The sequence below is a fragment of the Callithrix jacchus genome, chromosome 2 (genome assembly GCF_049354715.1).
Source record: "Callithrix jacchus isolate 240 chromosome 2, calJac240_pri, whole genome shotgun sequence".
Classification (NCBI taxonomy): domain Eukaryota; kingdom Metazoa; phylum Chordata; class Mammalia; order Primates; family Cebidae; genus Callithrix; species Callithrix jacchus.
The window spans coordinates 199,004,362-199,027,024 of NC_133503.1; the positions used below are offsets into that span (position 1 = coordinate 199,004,362).

Below are 22,663 nucleotides of genomic sequence, written 5' to 3' on the forward strand. Positions count from 1 at the left end.
ATTTGCTCAGTGATCCGTGAGTGCGTTCAACTCATGAAGGGGAGGCGGCCATATGAGAAGAAAAGAAACGCTGTTCGTTTTCAGGGTCTGAAATACTAGAAATATACTAACCACAGCTTGAGATCTTTGAGTCCACCTGCTCTTACTTCTCCTCTGACAATAAAGGCTCTCTTTTTTGTCTCTCTTGACACAGACACAGACACACACACACACACACACACACACACTCATCCACTCATCTCTCTCTGTCTATATATATATACACACATACACACATATATGTGCACATATGTATGTATATATGCAGAGAGAGAGATTATAAGCAATTGGCTGGAGGTTTGATGAGTCCAGCATCGGGTAGAGTAGACTGCCAGGCTGGGGGTACTCAGGGAAGAGTTGCAGTTGGAGTCCGAAGGCTGCCTGCTGGCAGAATTTCTTCCTACTCTCCTGTTCGGGAGACCTCTGTCTTTGTCCCATGGTGGCCTTCACCTGGTGAGATGAGGCTCACCTGCATTAGGGGGGGAATCTGCTTTACTCAGAGTACACCTGTTTAAATGTTTGCCTCATTCAAAAAACACCGAACACAGAAACATCACAGTCATGTTTGGACCAAATATCTGGGCACTGGAGCCCAACTAAGTTGACACACGAGATTAACCATCACATCCTTAGTGAGAAACTGGTGATTATGATGGGGAGTTCAAGGGTGTGACGGCCCTCCAGGAGATCGGAGAGGGACAGGGCCTGGGCATCCTCCAGGAGATCGGAGAGGGACAGGGCCTGGGCTTCCTCCAGGAGACCCGAACTGAGCCTGCAACAATATTTCATTGCATTTCACCTCATTGAAAACTGGCTCAGAGAGGACAAAATGATGGCAAAGTCTTTGTACCCAGCACTGGAATTCTTTTATGAGGTGGTTCATAGTATGAGGTGCGTGCATGTCACTGTACCATTTTGTCATGTTATGGCGGGGAGGAGGGAGGTGTGTAAACCTGCCCTTGCTGGCAAATGGGAGTTCAAGGACAGTGGGCATAATTTTCCCACCTTGGAGATCAGGGAACTACGCGTTGAGTGTATGGAGTCACAAGATGGAAGCTCCCGGAGTCCTCTGCCTATGCAAGTGCAGAGGAAACTGTTGCTGTATTGAGCCACTGAGATTTCAGGACATAGCCTGTTTAGTTCCGACCCAGGCACTGTGCAAGCTGTGTGTGCATGTGTGTGTGCATGGTGCGTGCATGTGTGAATGTGCAGGCTCGTGTGCACATGTGTGTGTCTGTGCACATGTATCAGACTATGGAAAGTCTACCTAAAAACCTGTGTGCTACAGCTCGGCCAGAACCACTTCATGCAATAATTCTAATGCTAGGAAAACACCCATTTGCTGTCATTTTCGTTCTCTGAGCCAGTTTAATGAGCTGAAATATAAGGAAGTTTTCTTATGGTCTCATCCAGGGTCGCCTGCAGGGTGCCAAGGCTCTTTTCTTACTCTGGGCCCCTAGAGTTCAGTCATATCAGCTGGGGAGCCCCTCCTCTCTGGCTGTAGTGTGCCTCGGTCCCTCCTTTGTGGAATTCTCTTCCTAATCCAAGTGTTCGTGGGACTGGCAGTTACCTCCCCACCTTCCCCTGGTATTGTGTTGAGTGCGTAATAGGCTGGGAAAATGGCACCAGAGCACCCACAGCACTCACTCTGGGAGGGCGTTTAACCACTACTGGGAGGTCATTGGAGCAGCTCCCTGGACTTCTCCCTGGAGCTGGATGGGAAGGGGAGCTTAATCTCATAATTTGACCTACCAGTTTCTAGGGTAGGGCTGTCAGAAGCAGTCTTCGCCACCTGAACATTGTTTCATTGTAGTGAGGGTCAATGAGACCCACCTGAAAGCAGAATGGAGACGGCAGAGACGGGAGGTGGCAGGGGATGGAGGGGGCATCCTGAGGACGATGCTTTAGTCTCTGGGCTCAGCTCTCGGGACGCTCACCCTGGCCGTCCCGCTCAGGTGAGCTTCGGTTAGTTGACGTTGAGTTTCTATCACTTGCAGGATCCTTGGCATTTATGGCAGAACTTGTTTACTCTTCAGGTAAGCAGCTCTCCAAGTTTCAGCTCATTTCATTGCTCTTCATTTTCATCTCCGTTTTATTTCATTGCGCTGCTTTCTCGGGATGAGTCCTTGGCAGGGGGGAAGTCTCCTCTCTGTAGTGGAAAGGGTCAGTGCGGTTCCTGGATTGGCCCACCCAAGTGTGGGACAGATGCTCCCACTTGGACTGTATGTCATCTTGAGTAGGTCAGTCAGCCTCCTGTGCCTCAGCTGAGGATGAATGTTAGCACCTTTCTCTTAGGTTCATCGTGTTGACTAGCTGGGGGCTGGCGTTCTAAAGCCCTTCAAACAGTCCCAGACACACAGTCAGTTCTGCTTCTCTAGCAGCCTCCATCATCATGGTTACCACCACCACACGCCATCCGACCCTCGTTATGCCAGCCTCCCTGGCCTGGGACCCGAGGTCATGGTAGAACATCTGATGAGTAATGCTTAAGTTCTTGGCATCTTTAACCAAGACAGAGGTCAGTAATGAAAAGTAAAAGTATTCGATAAAACAGATGAATCCACCCATCATTTTCGAGTGTTGAAATGTGTTTATCAGAAGAACTTTAACAGTAAATCAGGTCAAGAGCGTGATTCAGCACAACGGTCAGCAAACTATGGCCCGTGGGTCAAATCCAGCTGTCGCCTGTTTTTATAGAACCCATGAACTAAGAATCGTTCTTACACTGTTAAATGGCTGAAATAAAAATCAAAGGAATCTTAACATTTTGTGACATGTGAGAATTGTGTGAAATTGACATGCGAATACCCGAGAAGTGTCTGAGAACATAGCCCCCCTCTGTGTGCAGCCCGTCTCTTGCTGCTTTTGTGCGAGGATGGCAGAGCTGGGTCGAATTGTGGCCACAACACAGAACATATTTACTTTCTGGTCCTTTAACAGAAACATTTGTTGACCACAATTTAGCTCTTTTTAGCTTAATTCTTAATTGTCCTTTGTCCCTGTAAAATTTCAGACTTTCAGGTATTGAAGGGTAAACTCGAGACACATGTTTGAAAGTAAGAACACTACACAGTGCTGGTTTCAAAACAAAAAAAGACATCCAGGCAAACTCATGATCCTCACTCATTTCACTCTGAATGAAAACTGCTTTCCAGTGAAAATCAGGAGAAATGTTAGACTGTAAATTTTTCTGAGAAAAACAACATGGGATAAAAGGGCCTACATTCTCTTTCCTTCGTTCTCATCATTCTACAGTTATTTGGGGTTTTTGTCTCTCCCACTTGATGTATATATTCTTAAAACCCCAGGAAGAAACATGATCAAAAGCAAAACTGAAAGGAAAAAAACATAAAAATGCTCCTCGGCTTTGTTACGCTTTCGTCAAACTCAGCGTTTAGAGGGTTGTTTTCATTTTCCTTTCCGATTATATTTATAGGCATCACTCTTCTCACTGATTTTTTGCTTTTTTTCAAAACATTCCCTGAGGAACAGCATGAATCAAGACAAGCTCTTTATCTTCTGCTGATTCGTATAAAAATATACAGCGTGTATGGGCCTTTGCATGCTGTTTCCCATGAAATGCTCTTGTTTTTTATCTTTGTAAACTTCTAGGGCTCTGAAAAAAGGATAAGGAAACAGCTCCCATCATCGTCTCCCGAGAGTCGGCACTCATTTTGGTTGCTCCTGTGGTCTGGGACGCCAAGGCCTGGCTCCCTTGCGGGTGGGGCGTAGAGAAGAAGCCCTGCCATACGCAGGAGTGAAAGGTTCCTTAGCAGATCCAGCCTCACGTTTCCACCTAACACCAGGAGAACCAGATGGAGCCTTGACATCAACGCTGGCGGGTTCGCCCTTGTTCAGAAGAATCTAAGGTGACACCATGAGGACGCTAATTCACGCAGTGGTGGTTAATTAGGCTTAGGGCGCCGGGCACGGTGGCTCACGCCTGTAATCCCAACACTCTGGGAGGCCGAGGCAGGTGGATCACAAGGTCAGGCGATCGAGACCATCCTGGTCAACATTGTGAAACCCCGTTTCTACTAAAAATACAAAAAATTAGCTGGGCATGGTGGCACGTGCCTGTAGTCCCAGCTACTCAGGAGGCTGAGGGAGGAGAATTGCCTGAACCCAGGAGGCGGAAGTTGTGGTGAGCCGGGACCTCGCCATTGCACTCCAGCCTGGGTAACAAGAGCAAAACTCCATCTCAAAAAAAAAAAAAAAAATAGGCTTAGGGCTCTGACATGATGCAGGTCCCATTATAGACAAGTCTCTGGCCACAAGTCCTTGAAGAGGGATGGATTCTCAGAAAGCCATTTGGCATCCTGGTATTGCCCGTGGACGTGAAACCCAAGGGTAACTGGGATTCCCTGGGTGCTCTCCCAGAGCATCTGGCCCCATCCTATTCTCTTTCAGCGTCTTCCATCTGCCATCTTCCCTCCTTCAGGGGCTCATTTTCAGAATTTTCCATTGACATTCCTCACACGTTTGTCGCTTGAAGGAGTAACCTTCGTTTATATGTAACATTCAATTAAGTAAGCACTCTCATTGCATGAAAGAGGCTTTACTGTGTGCACAGATTTGATTAGGAGCAATTTATGACTTTGTGACATTCATATGAATAAGCTAACTTGGACCAAAATGTTAACAGGAGGGAATGACTTCCCCATCTCTCTCCTCCATAAACATTTCCCATTTAGTGACGATTCCATCATCCCAGACATAAGCAGCCCACACAAAACAGAGGGAACATAACTCCACACCACCATCTCAAGGCTGGTAGAAGAGGACAGGAGCTGGAGGAGGAAGGCCGAGAGCCACAGCTGAGCTCAGAGGGAGCCCAATGCCTCCAGGGAGATGCCTTTCTGTGGAGAAAAGAGAAAATCATAACCAAAAATACGTTCAAGGAACAACGTCCAATCCTTGACTTCCAAAGGTTGAGAGCAGCTCAGGCAGGATTTGCAGGCTCCAAAGCAAGGGGTGCAGGCTGGAGGGTGTGGCCCCAGGAGGCAGTAGCAGCTGGGGGCACCCCAGCAGGATGGGCGTGGTGGCGAGGGCCTGGGGTCAGGAATTGCTTCCATCTGGATAAGGACATGACCAAATGGCCAGTGGGAAGAGCTGGCAAAAGCATTCACAGTGGGAATACATGACACCAAGAGCATAGCAACTTCAGGCTCACCGACAGGCAGACTTGGGGCTGCAGGTCTTCTGCCGGCTCCATTGAGTATGTCCAGGGCTTCCAAAGATGGATGGGGGTGCTTGCAGCTCTGAGTTCCATTCTGGGCATCATAGTTTAAATGTGGGTAAAAACCAATTCACAAGAAAGCCTTGGATCACAGATGCAGAGAGGACAAGATACAGCTCCTTCCCCTCGCTCTTCCCCAATTTCCTAGAAAAGACAAAGGGAAAACAGCTTCAAAATCAGAACAAATCCATTAGGCCTATGAGGTGAGAGAGAAAATGCTTCAATGATGACATCTGTGGGTTGTTTGTGACATCAGCTCATGTTAATTACCCTCATGAGAACTTGGTAACTGGAAACAGGATGCTTGATGGGGTGTTTTAACAATAAAACCTAAACTACCCAGCATTATTCCGGCAGCTAGATGTCAACAGGTAAGAAAATGATATTTAGGACTGGAAAATTGGATCAACATTATCTTGTGGCAAAATATCTAGTGAAACTCTTGCCTCTTATTTCTTGGAGCACAGGCTACGTGCTAGAGGCTCTTGTCATTCTGGAGAAGAGCGGAGGTTAGCAGCACGTGCTGTGAAAGCCACACTTGGAAAACCATCACAAGAAAGAGATACATTCAGAAAGGCAGGGTCAGCGTGCAGCCAGCAATCTTAAGGAAGAGAGTCCCATAATTCTCAACTCTGCATGGTTGCAGTGGAAAGAACTGGGGTGCTAAGGCATCGCTGAGATGAAAGCGGCCCGTTTACAGTAGCTTGTCCGTCAGCAAGAAATAACATTTCCAGCTGTTAAAGCAATGAAACTTTAAGACTGTCGCAGCCACTCACATGAATTACACTGACACCATTTTCTAGATGTGTACTAGTCACAGCAAGTAGAAAGTGCAATAGGGGAAAAAGAGATCCCAGTGGCAGTAACGAGAGGAAGAGAAAGCCTAGACATGCCTCTGGCAAGAAAGGTGCAAGAACCGCAGGAAAACACCTGTAAAGGTTCTCAATGGTCTCAAACTTGGTCTGCATATTCCATGCAATCCTGACCAAAATTGCAACAGGATGTTTTTAGAACCTGACACATTGATTCCCACATTCATCTGGCAGAGTAAATAAATTCAAAAACACTAATAAAATTCTGATTTAAAACACACAATTAAGGGAAGTAGGCCAGACAGCAAAACACATTGTCTTGTTATAGAAATTAACATAACGTGTTTATGAAGGAATGGATAAATAAATCAATAGAACCGAACAGAAAATCTAGATATGTCACTAAGGCGGCGTTTTAAATCAGTGTGGGAAAATGCTTTCTTCCATGTATTCAATGGTTTTCAAGTAACTGGCTATCCTTAAGGAGAAACATAAAATTGATATACCATGACCAAAAGTAAATTCTAAATGATTTTGAAAGAATGAAAGAAAATATCAAAATAACTTCATAATCTTGTGGCAGGGAAGGATTCTCCAAGCTAGTCACAAAATTCATAAGGCAAAGAAAAGACTACATGAAAATTTAAAACATGCCTATGGCCACAGAATACCATAAAAAAGGGAAAATGAGAGAAAATATTTGCAACATGTACCATAGGCTAAAGATTGATGTTCAGAGTGTACGTTTAAAAATCAGAGCTGTGGGCCAGGCACAGTGGCTCAAGCCTGTAATCCCAGCACTTTGGGAGGCCGAGGCGGGTGGATCACGAGGTCAGGAGATCGAGACCATCCTGGTCAACATGGTGAAACCCCGTCTCTACTAAAAATACAAAAAAAATTAGCTAGGCATGGTGGCGCGTGCCTGTAATCCCAGCTACTCAGGAGGCTGAGGCAGGAGAATTGCCTGAACCCAGGAGGTGGAGGTTGCAGTGAGCCAAGATCGTGCCATTGCACTCCAGCCTGGGTAACAAGAGCGAAACTCAGTCTCAAAAAAAAAAAAAAAATCAGAGCTGTGGAATATGTAAAGTATAATCCTGTTTGCATTTTACTGTTGTGCGTGTGCATGTGTATGGATGTGTTCATGTGTCTGTGTGTGTGAGAGCGTGTGTGTGTGTGGGTGTGCGTGTAAGTGCACAGGAAGGCATAAAAAAGGACCTAGAGAGACACAGGCAGGTGTTAATAGGAATTCCTTCTAGGGAGGAACTGTCAGGGGTCACTTAAAAGAGAAAATGGCATTTACGGCTTATTCTAAAGTCCCTATATTATTTTTAATTGCATAGAGAATTGTTGGATGCAAATGTACATTTTTTTATTATACTTTAAGTTCTGTGGTACATGTGCAGAATGTGCAGGTTTGTTACATAGGCATACGTGTGCCACGGTGGTTTGCTGCATCCATCACCCCATCATCTACATTAAGTATTTCTCCTAATATTATCCCTCCCCTATCCCTCACCCACTGTTGTCCCTCCACTAGCCACCTCCCCCACACCCCAGCAGGCCCCAGTGTGTGATGCTCCCCTCCCTGTGTCCATGTGTTCTCATTGTTCAACTCCCACTTATGAGTGAGAACATGTGGTGTTTGGTTTTCTGTTCTTGTGTTAGTTTGCTGAGAATGATGGTTTTCAGCTTCATCCATGTCCCTGAAAGGACATGAACTCATCCTTTTTTATGGCCGCATAGTATTTCATGGTGTATACATGCCACATCTTCTTTAACCAGTCTATCATTGATGGGCATTTGGGTTGGTTCCAAGTCTTTGCTATTATCAACGGTCCCACAATAAACATATGTGTGCATGTGTCTTTATAATTGAATGATTTATAATCCTTTGGGTATATACCCAGTAATGGGATTGCTGGGTCAAATGGTATTTCTAGTTCTAAATCCTTGAGGAATCGCCACACTGTCTTCCACATACGTACATATTTTTAATAGACTTTATTTTTCAGAGCAGTTCTAGATTCACAGCACAGTTGAGCAGACTGCCCGGAGAATTCTCATATACCCGTGCCCCACACCCACCTAACCTCCCCCACTATGCACACCTGGCCCCAGAGCGGCACAGGCCTGACAGGCGGCAAACTACACTGATGCCTCCTAATCACCCAGATCCATAATTTACACCAGGATTCACTAGTGGAATTGTACATTCTGCGGTTTGAACAAACGCAGAATGACATGGATATACACCATTACAGTATCACACAGTCTCACTGTCCGGAAGTTCCTCCGTGCTGTGGCCATTCATCCCTCCCTCCCTCCAGGCCCTGGCAACCACCGATGTCTTTTTTCCATGTCTATAGTTTTGCCTTTTCTAGAATGTCATGTAGTTGAATCATACAGTAGGAAGCGCATGTATTTAAAAATCCTTAAAAACAAAGAAATATACCCGGAATTGTGTAGGAGCTCAGAAACATGCAACGTGCAGGGCCATCGAAAGCGGCTGAGGCTGGAGACGTTCAGGTGAGCTCCACGAAACAGAAGATCAAAGATGAGCTGGGGCGGGCACAGAGCAAGAAAAAGTTCTGTTTATGCTGAGAAGTCAGGGCACAGTGACACCACCCAGGACGTAAGCCCACAGTGCACAGAACAAAACGGAGAATCAACACTGGGGAGTTGACAGAATTAGTACAACCTAAGACAAGCTGCACAAAATCGCCCAGAATGCAGGAAACACTTCCTATCAGAGGAAGAAGATTGGAATGTGTAAGATAGACAGAAAAGAGACAAAGGACATCCAATGAATGGAAATCTTGGCATGCCTAAAAACAAAACTAGAATCAATGCAGATCAAATTTGCCTGACCAACACTTCTCAAGGAATGCAGAGGTTAATTCATTAACTTTAATCATAAAACTCATTGTTTTCATGTACTAGAAAGGGAAGCTTCTAAACTAATCATATATTGCACTGACATTAATCTTCAGATTGAAACCCCAAGTGTAAAAATATATTCGTTTTAAAGGAACCTAAGGACTCCTGGGGGACATTTTGATTATGTAAAAGAAAATCTTGTCAAATTACTCACAACAAGGTACAGAAACAGTTCCCTACGACTCAAGAAGCACTGATCCCCGGGGGATAGCGATGCTGCCAGGACTGCAGTCCTCAGAGGAATGGAAACAGACAGGAGGCTTAGGGGTCAGAATCATCAACTTCTGGAAGGTGGACGAATATCCATGGACAAAATGCAGTCAAAGAAAACGAAAGAGGCAGTGGAGACAGGAGACAACTGTGTCCTTGAGGATGTAGCCAGGAAAACAAGAGCAGAGACAGTTCCATACAGGTCACCCGTGATGGAGGCACCGAGCAGCCAACAGGGAGGGTGAAAGGACCCAGGGATGAGAAACGACAGAAAGCAACAGCCACCTCTGACCAGAGAGGCAAACAGAAGAGGTGCAGCGATCAGGCCTGTGAGAGAGGACGCCGGAGCCACAGCAGGTCTGTCCGAGGGACACTTGAGTCACAGTGGGGCTGCCACTGTGTGGGGGAAAAACATCAGCTGAGCAGAGTCAGGGGAGAGGGGCCTCACCCATCCCAGACCCCCGAGGGTCTAAGGCACCCAGAGGCGGCTGACTGGGAGCCTTGGAGTGGGAGCAGCGCATAGAGGGTGATGGGGCCTGCACAGGAGCGGCGGCCGAGCGGTGGAGAGTGTCTTGCCTCGGGTCCTCCCTCAAGGGGGCCTCTCAGACCCTGTCAGGGATCCTCACAGAGGTCAAATGAGTTTGGTTTGCTGGATTCCTAGGGAAAGCAGCCAGGGTTTCACACCAGTCTGATGGGTCAGGGCACCTCGGGGGAAGAAGAAACGGCTTTGCAAATCCAGCTTCAGCAGTGACTGACAAAGTCAAAAGTAAGCAAGCCTGAGAACTGGCAGAGGTGACAGAGAGCAGCGGCCCACGGAGGGAGCCGGCCGAGCCTGCCACGCTGCCCGAAACCTCCAGGGTGGTGACTGTCTGGCCAAGGGACAACTGGGTGACAGAAGCCCAATCAACTGTGGTCCAAAAAAGGGGTCCTCCAGAAAGCATAATGGGGGCCATTATTGTGCAGTTACAAATGAGAACGTGGCTGAGTTTCCTTCAGTGTGTCAACCTCCTACGTGGTAACACCCGCAGCAACACATGACCTCAACACCAGACTAGGGGAATGAGTCCGTCACCAGGTGCACTGTCCATCATCGATTAGTTTCAAGCCCTTTCGGTTCACAGGCCTTTTTAAATACTACAATGTGTTTGGTGCCACAGCTGAAGCAGTGAGCTGCATTTGTAATTACCACACTATTCACCTGGTCCTCCCTTGCTCTGTTGCTAGCCGAGGATGGACCTTGCATTTCACGCTGCGAAGCAGCAGCTCTCCTATTTCAGAAAGCACAGCTTCCATCACACAGCTCCCGGCTCCATTTCCACCTAACAGACATGGGTGGGAGCATCACTGTGGTCATCACATCCTTGTGTGCAAGAGACGCGATGCACGACTTCCCTCCAGGGCCCGGGTCAGTCTGCTTACCTGTGGTGTCTTCACACCAAGCAGGACCGTCTGCATGTTACAACTTGAAACAGATGCAGCTGCACTTATAGTGGTCGCCTTCCCGGTGCTGATGACAGGGTTGCAAGGCGGAGGTGGGGCACAGGGGACAGTCCTGGCCCATTTTCCACCTCCAAGCCCCTTTTGCCTTGATCCTACTGGAATCTTCCCAATGCATTCTACATCATGGTTTCCTCAGGCCAAGTTCTCCCCTGTGCAAGAAACAGTCTGAATCCTAATGAGCTGTCTAAAAAGAGGCAAACAGGCAGCTCGAAATGATTCTCCTGTGCTGTGAGGGACAAAGTGAATAAATGCTAACATGTCGTATCTCTAGTTCTCAGGTCCTTAAAAAGTTTCTAAGAAACTCCTATTACTCCAGAAATACATTTTGAATGTTTCCCACCGTTTGGAAAAAAGCAAAATAGTTTTAAAATAAACAGTGTGTGTATGCATAGAATATTTAACTCCAAGATTTTTTAAGGAAATTTTGCAAAAAAAAAAAATTTTACAGCACACAACTGTTTAATCATTAACGAGAAAGTACTTTGCACCTACTGTGGTTTCATGATGAGCCAGAAAATCACTGAAGGGACTATTAACAAAACGTGCCTCTGGGAAGTCACCCAAGGAATAGTTCTTGTTATTTTATGGCCACGTATAGTCTATAGAGTTCAGGAAATTTAATATTGAGTTAAATCAGATTAAACTATGCTTGTACACTTTATTAAATCTACTTCTAAAATGTTAGCATCAATAAATTATTCTAAATTGGTGAAATGAAGCAGAATGACTAGCATTTAAAGAAACCCTAATGGGAATTATTTTGTAAATCATGCAGTCACCTCCTGATTTGTTTTGTTCAACATGTACTCTGCAAACATTTGGATTTTATTAGGAAATAACTAAATTTAGGAGGGAATTTAAACTGCATTCTCTAACATTAATTTTTAAAACTGCTGCATATGAAAATTATTCCCAGAATGCAAAAACAACTGAAGTTTCTAATGTTCTTTACATTCAACAGGCGCCCCAGCAGCCTTCTTTGCTCATCACCCCACCGCTCAACCACCAAGCTGTCATGGGATGATGGCGACCTCTAGAGGCCACACTTAGAAACTGTCTGATGTAAAGTTCAGCCTCTCCAGGCTCTTAGAAGAATCATCAATAGAGCTTTTCCTTAGGGCTCTGAGAATCGTGAATACATAGAGCTTTTCTTTTCTCTCCCATGTTTTGCTGCTCACAGCCCAGGTACTTCCACCTAAGGCGATTATTTTCTCACACTTTCATGGCAAATGCCTCCCTTTTCCTTTTTACCATTCTTTCCAAAAAAGAAAACTTTCCTATTTGTGAGTGAAAATGTTTAAATGACTGTAATTATGCTCAGAGCCTGTATGAAAGTAACAAGAAAGACATTTGGTGTGAAGTCAAATAATGTCACTAATTGCTAGCCCTTCATTATTCCAAAGGCCCCTTCCCAGAAACTCCACAAATTCCATTTCCTAAGCATCAAGATTCCAACGTTTTAAAGGCTATTAAATTGTTCATTACCTCTTTTAGTTATGCGTTAGTTTGTTTCTTAGTTATTACAGTTATAGTAATTTCTAGCATTTAAATGTTTAGTGTATTAATCAGAATGTGTTATGCGGCATTAAAAACTAACCCTTTGCATAAAGCTCCGTTTGTTCCCCGGCCCTCCCCCCAACCTGCCCCACACGTCTTCTGTGGTTTCAGCCACTATCTAAGGACTCTTACTTTCAGGCAGTTACTTGGAGGCGCAGGTGAATTGCTCCTTATGGCTGCACCATTTGGATTTCGTGGTTTCCAGATCACTGCATCAGAGAAAGGAGAATTGAGGGCCCTTCTCTTAAACACTTTAGAAGCCCAACAGTCATGCTGAGGAACTTGGCCCACCTAACCCCAAGGTTCCAGAAAACATGGGTGTCACATGGATTTTTCACTGAGCAATAAATGTCTCTGTCACACAGTGTATTTGAAAAATATTTTAAGTTTGACATTAAGAGAGGAATAGATCTAACCCAAAATTTCAACCTCACTCCACTCTCCATGAGAAAATGCAACCTTAGTCAAATGTAAGCTGTCATAGTAACTGAATGAATTCCATAAGGAAGGGGAAAAGCAGCTTCCTTCCAAATAAAGCCATAAAAGAAAAGGGTGGGTCAGGACACTTTTGAGATGAAGACATCAGCTAAGTCACTTGGAGCAAGGTGTGACTGGGAGGAAGCATAACCCACTGTGATAAGCTGCCAGGCAGGAGCAGCGACAATTCTCCATGGACTCAAGCCACACAGCACACTTAGGCACATGGAGGAAAGAAGGTAAACAAGTTCAGAGCCCCACTGCTCAGCCCGTTAGCCTCGGTGGAGAAGTAGCACCTCCCAGTGATGCTTCCTCATATCAGCCTTTTCTCCCAGTGTTTGTTTGTTTGTTTGTTTTGTCATTTTTGTTTTGTTTTGTCTTTGTTTTGGGGGTTTTTTTGTTTTGTTTTTGGTTTAGTTTGGTTTGTTTCTCATATAATCCTGCAGTTCCCACACTGGAAGTTCCATTCTGGGCTTTATTGCAATGCTTGAGCCCTTATACATTTCTGGGCATTTTAAATTGCTTCCAGAAAAACTGATGAGCCACCCCCTCATAGGACCATCCATCACAGATGATTCTTCAAGTAACTTTGGAACAAATCATTGCCCCTAAATAGAGATGCAGCAGAACAGCCCATGCTGTTGAGATATTCCACAAGGGGGCCGGCAACAGCAGGCAGAAGAGGGAGGGAGGTGATGAGCGAATAAATAAAACAAGATTTGTGAGGATGACAGCGAGGAAAATTGGCTCTGTCCAGAGATGCCTGCCGCAAAACAGCAATCAAATATAAGTGGAGTGGGGTGAGATGCGAAGTTTTACCTTCTGGTGTTTACATAAGGCCAGAAATGAATTCTACTTTCCTTTCCCCTTTCAGCCCCATAGATGCACATGTATGCACACAATCATGCACACACACCGAGATACACATGTGTGCACACAATTACACACACCGAGACATGCATGTATGCACACAATCACACCTAGACACTCATGTATGCACACAATCACACACACACTGAGACTCACATATATGCACACAATCACACCAAGACACACATATATGCACACAATCACACGCACCTAGACACTCATGTATGCACACAATCACACACACCTAGACACTCACGTATGCACACAATCACACACACCTAGACACTCATGTATGCACACAATCACACACACACTGAGACTCACATATATGCACACAATCACACCAAGACACACATATATGCACACAATCACACACACCTAGACACTCACGTATGCACACAATCACACACACCTAGACACTCACGTATGCACACAATCACACACACCTAGACACTCATGTATGCACACAATCACACACACACTGAGACTCACATATATGCACACAATCACACCAAGACACACATATATGCACACAATCACACACACCTAGACACTCACGTATGCACACAATCACACACACCTAGACACTCATGTATGCACACAATCACACACACACTGAGACTCACATATATGCACACAATCACACCAAGACACACATATATGCACACAATCACACACACCTAGACACTCACGTATGCACACAATCACACACACCTAGACACTCATGTATGCACACAATCACACACACACTGAGACTCACATATATGCACACAATCACACCAAGACACACATATATGCACACAATCACACGCACCTAGACACATGTGTGTGCACACAAGCACACACACACTGAGAGTCCAGGACAAACACATGAGAAGCCACTGGCCTCAATAAGGAGGTTGCCAGGTGGGGAAGGAAGAAATCAAAGCAGCCCCTGACACTGACGGCAGGATGAGGTTATTTTTCTCTTGGACATAAACATTCTCACACAAGAGCTCCCCCAGCGAGGTTACTCTGAGAGCACAAGTAAGTGAGACAAAGCAAGGCGCTTTATAATTTTTGTCTAAGCACAGACAAAAACAAGGTCGCTGCGCCACACAGAACATCAAATACTCTCCTGATTAGAGTGAGTGACAGATGCTTCCTACCCACTGCAGCCTCATCTTCACTGCAGCCTGCCCTCCCTATGGATGACACTATGACATATGAGGACACACAATCATAGGACCTTCCCTGCTTCCTGACAGCATCCAATCCACAGCAAACACCTGCTGCCTTACACCCTCTCCCAAACACTCAACCAAAGCCCAAACCCTAGACCTCCTGCTCCTACTGAGACACCTCACTGTTCTTCACCATGCCTGCATGTCCTTTCTTGCCAAAACGCATAGTAAACCCAGCTCGTTAATATTCAGATATCCTCCTGGTGGCCTTCAGCTTGTGGCACTATCACAAGAATGAGACCCTCCCATTTAGAGAAAATTGACAAGAGTTTACAAGGTGCTTTCCCTTCACCGTCCACACCTCCAACCCCACTGGAAGATTATACATAAAAACAGGCTGGAAGAGAAGAGAGCTGGGGGGTTAAAATTAGAAAGGCAGTTTGTTCCTTCTTGCCATTGCCTCCAAACAGCTCATTACTTTGCATAATGCACACACACAACGCACATACATACACACAAACAGCTCATTACTGTGCATAATGCACACACACAACGCACATACATACACACAAACAGCTCATTACTGTGCATAATGCACACACAACGCACATACATACACACAAACAGCTCATTACTGTGCATAATGCACACACAACGCACATACATACACACAAACAGCTCATTACTGTGCATAATGCACACACACAACGCACATACATACACACAAACAGCTCATTACTGTGCATAATGCACACACACAACGCACATACATACACACAAACAGATTACTGTGCATAATGCACACACACAACGCACATACATACACACCAACAGCTCAGGAAGATAAACATGGATCTGGAAATGAAGAACTGAATCTCACCTATGCCTGGAGGTCCCTGAGTGACACGCCCTACAAACATACCCAGCAATGCCCAGGCGGGCTGAGGACAGCACGGAGGTGACAAGTGGCATAACTAGATGTGAGAGCACAGGCACCAATGAAGCCAAATCTGGCACAGCAAGAAACCTGTCTCAATGTGTCACCGGAGGGCACCACAGAGAGCTGGAAACCAAGCTGGGATTCCAGCAGCCCGGAAGCAGCAAAGCTAGTTGAGACTCCTCATTCTCAGAAACAGCTTTTAGCTTGAGAAGCTCCTGTATCCACTTGGGTTCATCCATGCCAGGGGGCTGTGAGGAACCAACCACCTGGACCCCTAAAATACAGGACTATTCCCTGAAGGACTATTAGTCCCTGGAGGCCTATTGCTGGGGCCAAGAAAGGAACGAGGTGGCTTAAGACTGAAAAAGAGCCCCACAGAGACCAGGTGTGCTCAGCCTGCCTTGTGAGCTGACACCCTCTCTCAGCTTGGTCCCGCGGCAACAGACACGGTCAAACTGTGTAGTTGTACAAGAAGGAGATGGGGAGAGGAACCCCTTTAGAAGAGGAAACTTTGAGGAACGTCTCAATTTAACCCAAGGGACACCAGAAGAGGCCAAGCAATGGACTAGAAGTCACTACAACACCTGGAGCTCAACAGCAAGAACAGTGAAAAGTTTAAGAAAGAAATTAAAATCCTTCAGTAAACCTATTTGCTTAACATAAAAGAGGGCAGCAAAGAAGGCTCAGAGGACCAAAAACAAGATGAGACATACAGAAAAAAACTGCAAAATGACAGACAAAAGTGCAACCACATCAATAGGTTAAATGCACCAACCAAAAGACAGAGACTGTCAGAAAGAGAAGAGCCAACTCCAATACTGTCTGTGAGAGATTCAAGTTACATTTAGAGATGCAAATAGCTTGAAAGTAAAGGGATAAAAAAACATGTCTTCTGTGAGAACAGCGACCATAAGAAAGCTGGAGAGGCTATAGTAATATCAAACAAAATAGATTTTAAGACAAGATATATTAGTATATTACCCTATAGGCCAAAGAAAAATGATAGGGGAAACTGGAAATAACTTGAACTGAATGAAAATGAACATAGATGCAAAATTCCTTAACAAAATGGGAAAACCAAGTTCAGCAACATATAAAGAGAACCGTAAATTATGAGGACATGAGGTTTATTTCAGGAATACAAGAATAGTTGAACATCTGAAAATCGATGAATGTAACAAAACATATTAAGAGAATAAAGAATAAAAATCACCTGATCATCTCAATAGATGCTGAAAAATCGACAAAATTCAGCATTCTCCATTATACAAACTTTCAAAATTCTTGGAATATGGAGGAACTTTCTCAGTGTGATAAGGGCATTCCCAAGGCTGACAGCTAGCATGACTCTTCCTTATACAGGGCTGAATGCTTTTCCCCTAAGATCAAGAACAAGGCAAGGATGTCTGCTTCCTGTATTCAGCATCATACTGGAGATTCTGGCCAGTCCAATATGGGGAGAAAAGGAATTAAATGCAACCATATTGGAAAGGAATGCATAAAATAATCTTTATACTCAGACAAGATGATATTTTTGTAGGAAATTCCAATAAATCTACCAAAAAAATTAAAATTAATAAGTGATTTTAGCAAGATCACAGGACATAAGAGTAATATATAAAAATCCATCATATTTCTATCTGCTAGTCACAAACAATCAAAAATGAAATTAAGAAAACAACTCCATTCAAAATAGCAACAAAAATAATAAAACACTTAGGAGCAAATTTAACAAAAGAAGTGGAAGATCTGTGCATTGAGAACTACAAAACATTGGGGAGGAAAATTAAACCTACAAATAGATGAAAAAATATATCATATTCATGACTTAGAAGTCTCAATAGTGTTATTACAGTAAAATTCTCCAAAATGGTATATAAACATGAAGCAACTTCTAATAAAACCCCACCAGGATTTTTTGTAGAACTAGTAAAAAAATAAAATCTTGTCGACCTTGAGTTAGGCAAAGTTTTCTCATATGACACCAAACCATGACCTATAAAAGAAAAATGTGATACATTAGATTTTATCAAAATTGAAAGCTTTTACTCTTTAAAATACATAAATAAGAAAATTAAAAGACAGGACTGAATTTAAAAAATAGGTGTGAGCTTGAGTGGATTGAAAAAAAAGCCACAAACTGTTTCCAAATAAAGGACTTTTATCATTTGTGATCTATATAATTTCTGTGTCACCTTCATAGTAAATGTAGTGAGAAAGACATCACAACTATGACTTTTTTCACCAGTGAAAAAAATATACATTGAAAACAATAAAGTTGCTATTAACAATTTTTTTAAGTACAAATCAATTTTTTAAAGCGATATTTTTCAAATGGGCAAAATATTTCAATAAACATTTTACCAAAGATAATGTATATCATTAGTCATTAGGGAAATCAAAATCACAAGGACCACTACTATTACTATAAAAGGAAAATACATCTTGGGACTCCAAAATCACTAAGCCAAGGTGAGAAGTCAAGCTGGGAAGTGCTTCGGGCGAATTTAGCCTCCCATTCTATTACTTAAAAAGATAGCTACTAAGATAAGAGGAGAAAAAGCACATGCCTCCCTCACAAGGAATTTCCTTGTGGACAGAGGACAGATGGAACTCAGTCATCCCTCTGCTCACTGAGATAAAGGAATATCTGCTTGCCTCATTTGGAAAGGCTAATCAGAAACTCAAAAGAATGCAACCATTTGTGTCTTACGTACCTATGACCTGGAAACACCCCCACCGCCCACCACCCCCACCCTCCCACCCCTGGTTCGAGTTGTCCCACTTTCCAGGACAGAACCAATGTACAGCTTATACATATTAATTGCTGTCTCATGTCTCCCTAAAATATACAAAACCAAGCTGTGCCCCAACCACCTGGGTCACATGACATCAGGACCTCCTGAGGCTGTGTCATGGGCGTGCATTCTTAACTTCAGCAAAATAAACTTCCTAAATTGACTGAGGCCTGTCTCAGTTATTTGGGGTTCACAATACCCACAAGAAAGACTATACTCAAAAAGACTAAAAAGGGCAGGTGCAGTGGCTCACGCCTATAATTTTAGCATTTTGGGAGACCAAGGCAGGTGGATCACATGAGGTCAGGAATTCAAGACCAGCATGGCCAACATGGTAAAACCCCATCTCTCCTAAAAATGCAAAAATTAGTAGTACATGGTGGCACACGCCTGTAGTTCCAGCTACTCGGGAGGCTGAGGTGGGAGAATCGCTTGAACTTGGGAGGCAGAGGTTGCAGTGAGCCAAGATCACGCCACTGCACTCCAGCCTGGGTGACAGAAGGAGACTCCATTTAAAAAAAAAAAAAGTTGACTAAAAATACCACGTTCAGAATAAGAAGAACTTAGATTCCTTTTTCTCATGCCCGAGGGGATGTAAAATGGGGCAGCCACTTTGAAAAACCGTTTGGCAGTTTCTTAAAGGGTTAAACATATACTTACCACACAACTCAGCCATTCCACTCCTAGCTATCTACCTGAGAGAAAGAAAACATATGTCTACAAAAAGACTTTCATGAAAGTGCTCATAACAACGACATCCAGGACGGTCCCAAACTGGAAACCATCCAAATCTCTATCAGTAGGAAAATTAACAAAATGTAGTACATTTGTGCCATGGAGTACTACTCAGCATGGAAGAGGCAAGCTACAGATACAGCCAGCAACAAATATGAACCTCAGTGCACTACGCTAAGTGGAAGAAGCCAGCTGCCAAATAGTAAAATGGCACGATCCTATTTATATGAAAATTTCTAGAAAAGGGTAAAAAATAAAGACAGAAAGATGAGTCGTCCATGGCTATAGTGGTCTCTGAGAGCAGGATTGGCTGCAACTGATTCAGAGGGAAGTTTTTGGGGTAATGAAAAGCTTCCTGAGTAGCTGGGATCACAGGCACATGCCACCATGCCAAACTAATTTTTTTTTTTTTTGTATTTTTAGTAGAGACGGGGTTGACCAGGATAGTCTCGATCTCTTGACCTCATGATCCACCTGCCTCGGCCTCCCAAAGTGCTGGGATTACAAAAAAATAAAAGTTCTAAAACACAATGGTGGTGATGGTTGCACAAGTTTCTGTTACTAAATATTACTGTACATTTAAAGTGAATGAATTGTATGGTATGAAAGTTATAACTCAATAAAACCAAGTTAAAAAGAAGGGGGAAAAAAATACCCTGCAAGCAATGCTAATGTAGTCAATGGGGCATCATAAAAGGTGTTTGGGGCTCATTAGGGATTCCTTCTTAAACAAACTAACACATTTGACTAGTACATTTAAGAAAGGCACACGTGTCTACATGTATGGGTAAATTCACTTCCCACAATATCCCAGATACGTACCCTTAGAGGAGGCTCCATTCACAGTCTGCTTAGCAGACAGCTGGTATCTACACCAGCAGCTCCACACCTAATGAGATGGGAAGGTGCTGGGCAGACACCGTGCCTGACCCTCTCTCTAAGGTTATCTCAGTCTTATTTGCAAAATTCTTCTCATTAGGTTTTCTGTGAATTGCCATTTCGACTGAAGAGCAGCTGTGAAACACAAGATTAGGCATATGTATGGGTTCCCAGTGTCACCAGGTGTGGCATGCCAGTGCTGGTTCAGGGAACAGAGCAGCCTCTTCTGGAGCTCAGCCAAGGCACCCAGGTGCACCTAATGAAACTCACTGATCAAAACCACTTTCCTCAAAGAGATTTCAAAGTTTTACATATTAATGTGGTCGCCTTCATTTTGAAATTGGGCTTCCCAGATACTGGAAATTAGAAACAGGGGTGTCAGGTGAGTTTTCACACTGGGCAGTCCTGGGGATGAGAGGGATCTATTTTGCAGCTTTTGCCAATGGCCATGGTGTAAAGACTCTCCCCATGGCTGATGGTAAGTGACTGACTTAATGTTCCTCAGTTTGAAGTTAGGGACAGAGGTCACAGCTGGCTCTAGCACACCTGTGCCTGGGGGCAGAGGAAGAACAGGAGAACACGAGGCATATATGTGATAATGACATACATGACATCAGGCACATACAATGTTTCATCAAGACTTAAAATGTCAGAATAGAACAGTGAGACTTCATTACTTGAGCAGTTGAAATAAATTGAAAAGAATTTCAAATTTAACAAGGTAATCATTACTATTCACATTGTTTTTCTGTATTTGGTTGCACTGTTGGCAAATTTTCAGTAGGATCATTTACATAGACATGTATCATATATACACACACATAGCATATATATGTACACACACAACCCCACACATATACATATACACATGTTGGAGTCTATCCACACATATGCACTCATGCTAGAGTCTATAATCTTCTAGTTACAAGGAAATGCCTCATCATGGTCCTTCAATAATAGAAAATAGATTCCCCTCCAATAATAGAGTCCTCCTATGATTTCCCTGAAATTACTGGAAAATGCTAATTAATCATACCTCGATCTCACAGTTTCAAATCTCATAGGGAAATTCACCCCAGAGTCAGAAGGGGCTGAAAATGGCAGCACTGTCATCAGTAAGGACGAACGGGAGACAGAGGCTTAGTTCTCCCTGAAGACCAGGGAGAGCTGGCCAGACACAAGCCAACCACTATGCTCTGACAAACACTAAAATCTGATTTTATTTCATGGCCTAAACCTCAGAGGAAGGTGAAAGCCTTCAGATATTGAGCTGCTAGTCTAAGGACTAACACAGGCCCCAACCCACCACTGACTGCAACAGGTCAGGCCAGAGCCCAGGTTCTGAGGGCCTGCCCCCAGTTGCTGCTCATTTGCGTTCAGCATACCAGCAGTAGCTCGCAATTGTGAGGCATACGCCCCTGCAGGCTTTTCCAAAGCTTTATTATCAACCTTGACACAGCCTACCAGACACGTTAATTCTGTTTTAGAGCTGTGAGCGTTCAGATAGATTAAGTAGCATGCCTCAGATCTCCAAGTTGCTAACGGGAGAATCGGGATTCTTGCGGGTAACTGTCTCACTCCCCGGATAATTTATGTGCAGGCAAAGTCCTCATGCTTGGCCAGGAGCCAGGTAGGTAGCTGCCAAGATTCCAGGTATATAATCATCAGGCACAAAACCTGGCCAAAAGAGATCAAACAGAAGTCCTCTAGAAATAACAATAATCCGAGGAACACATTTCCTGTGTTGGACTCTGGCGCGGGCATTTGCAGGCCTGAAGCAGAGCAATTTCACTGTTGCTGTTTAGGAAATAAATTAGCTCCAAGTACCCATTTATGACACAAATGCTCAGGCAGTCCTCATTTCTCAGAGCTTTTTCCTGAGCCATAGCTATAATTTTCCATTTATTCAGTGGATGACTTCCAGGAAACAAATTTTGTGTTATGTGAATGATAAGACCTTGTTAACATGATTTCCTCTCTGTTTCGGATTCTTCATCTTTAAATCACGGTGTCAGACCAGTGGTCTAAAAGCCCTTCCAAAACTAGGATTATATGATTCTACATTAAAATCTTTCCAGGTTGTGCATTTTATGTTCTGAGGTGGTCGCTGAGATGGACCCAGTCTCAATATGAGCGGATGGACACACACACATCACAAATGAAGGACAGATGTCTAGGCCTCTTGTGCTGCCATTATTTTGTCCCTTTTAGCAGTGCTAAAAATATTCATCAAATGCATGATCATGATCACTTTGTAATTTTCCATGTGTCTATTTTTAAAAAAGCATTAAGTACAGAAAAATACAAAACGTAATATAAAAATAATAACATAAAGGAAAAGTGCCCAAATGTTAACCTTCGTTAAATCATGGATTGCGTGTTTCTGGGATTCTTCTTTATGTTCTTAAATCTTTCAAAATTTAAAAATTATCATCTTCAGTAAGTGATTAATGTCTCTTAATGGTGGTCTCTTCACAAGTCTCTGAAGTCATCTTTTATACACGCTT

General features: G+C 43.8%; 2 long non-coding RNA genes across 3 annotated transcripts; one reads left to right on the top strand and one right to left on the bottom strand.

Moving 5' to 3' along the window:
* Positions 1–4,584: 4,584 nt before the first annotated feature.
* LOC103791677 (uncharacterized) lies at positions 4,585–12,596 on the bottom strand. Of its 2 annotated transcripts, XR_004740004.3 has the most exons (4): positions 12,427–12,596; positions 10,657–10,886; positions 5,213–5,422; positions 4,585–4,898 (listed from the first exon to the last, which is right to left on the bottom strand). It is a non-coding gene; the product is annotated as an uncharacterized LOC103791677 (long non-coding RNA). The 2 variants fall into 2 exon arrangements; XR_013532693.1 differs by lacking the exon at positions 12,427–12,596 and having other exon boundaries at positions 10,657–10,904.
* LOC144581626 (uncharacterized) lies at positions 5,547–12,230 on the top strand. The gene is made up of 2 exons (XR_013532692.1): positions 5,547–5,649; positions 11,699–12,230. It is a non-coding gene; the product is annotated as an uncharacterized LOC144581626 (long non-coding RNA).
* Positions 12,597–22,663: the final 10,067 nt, after the last annotated feature.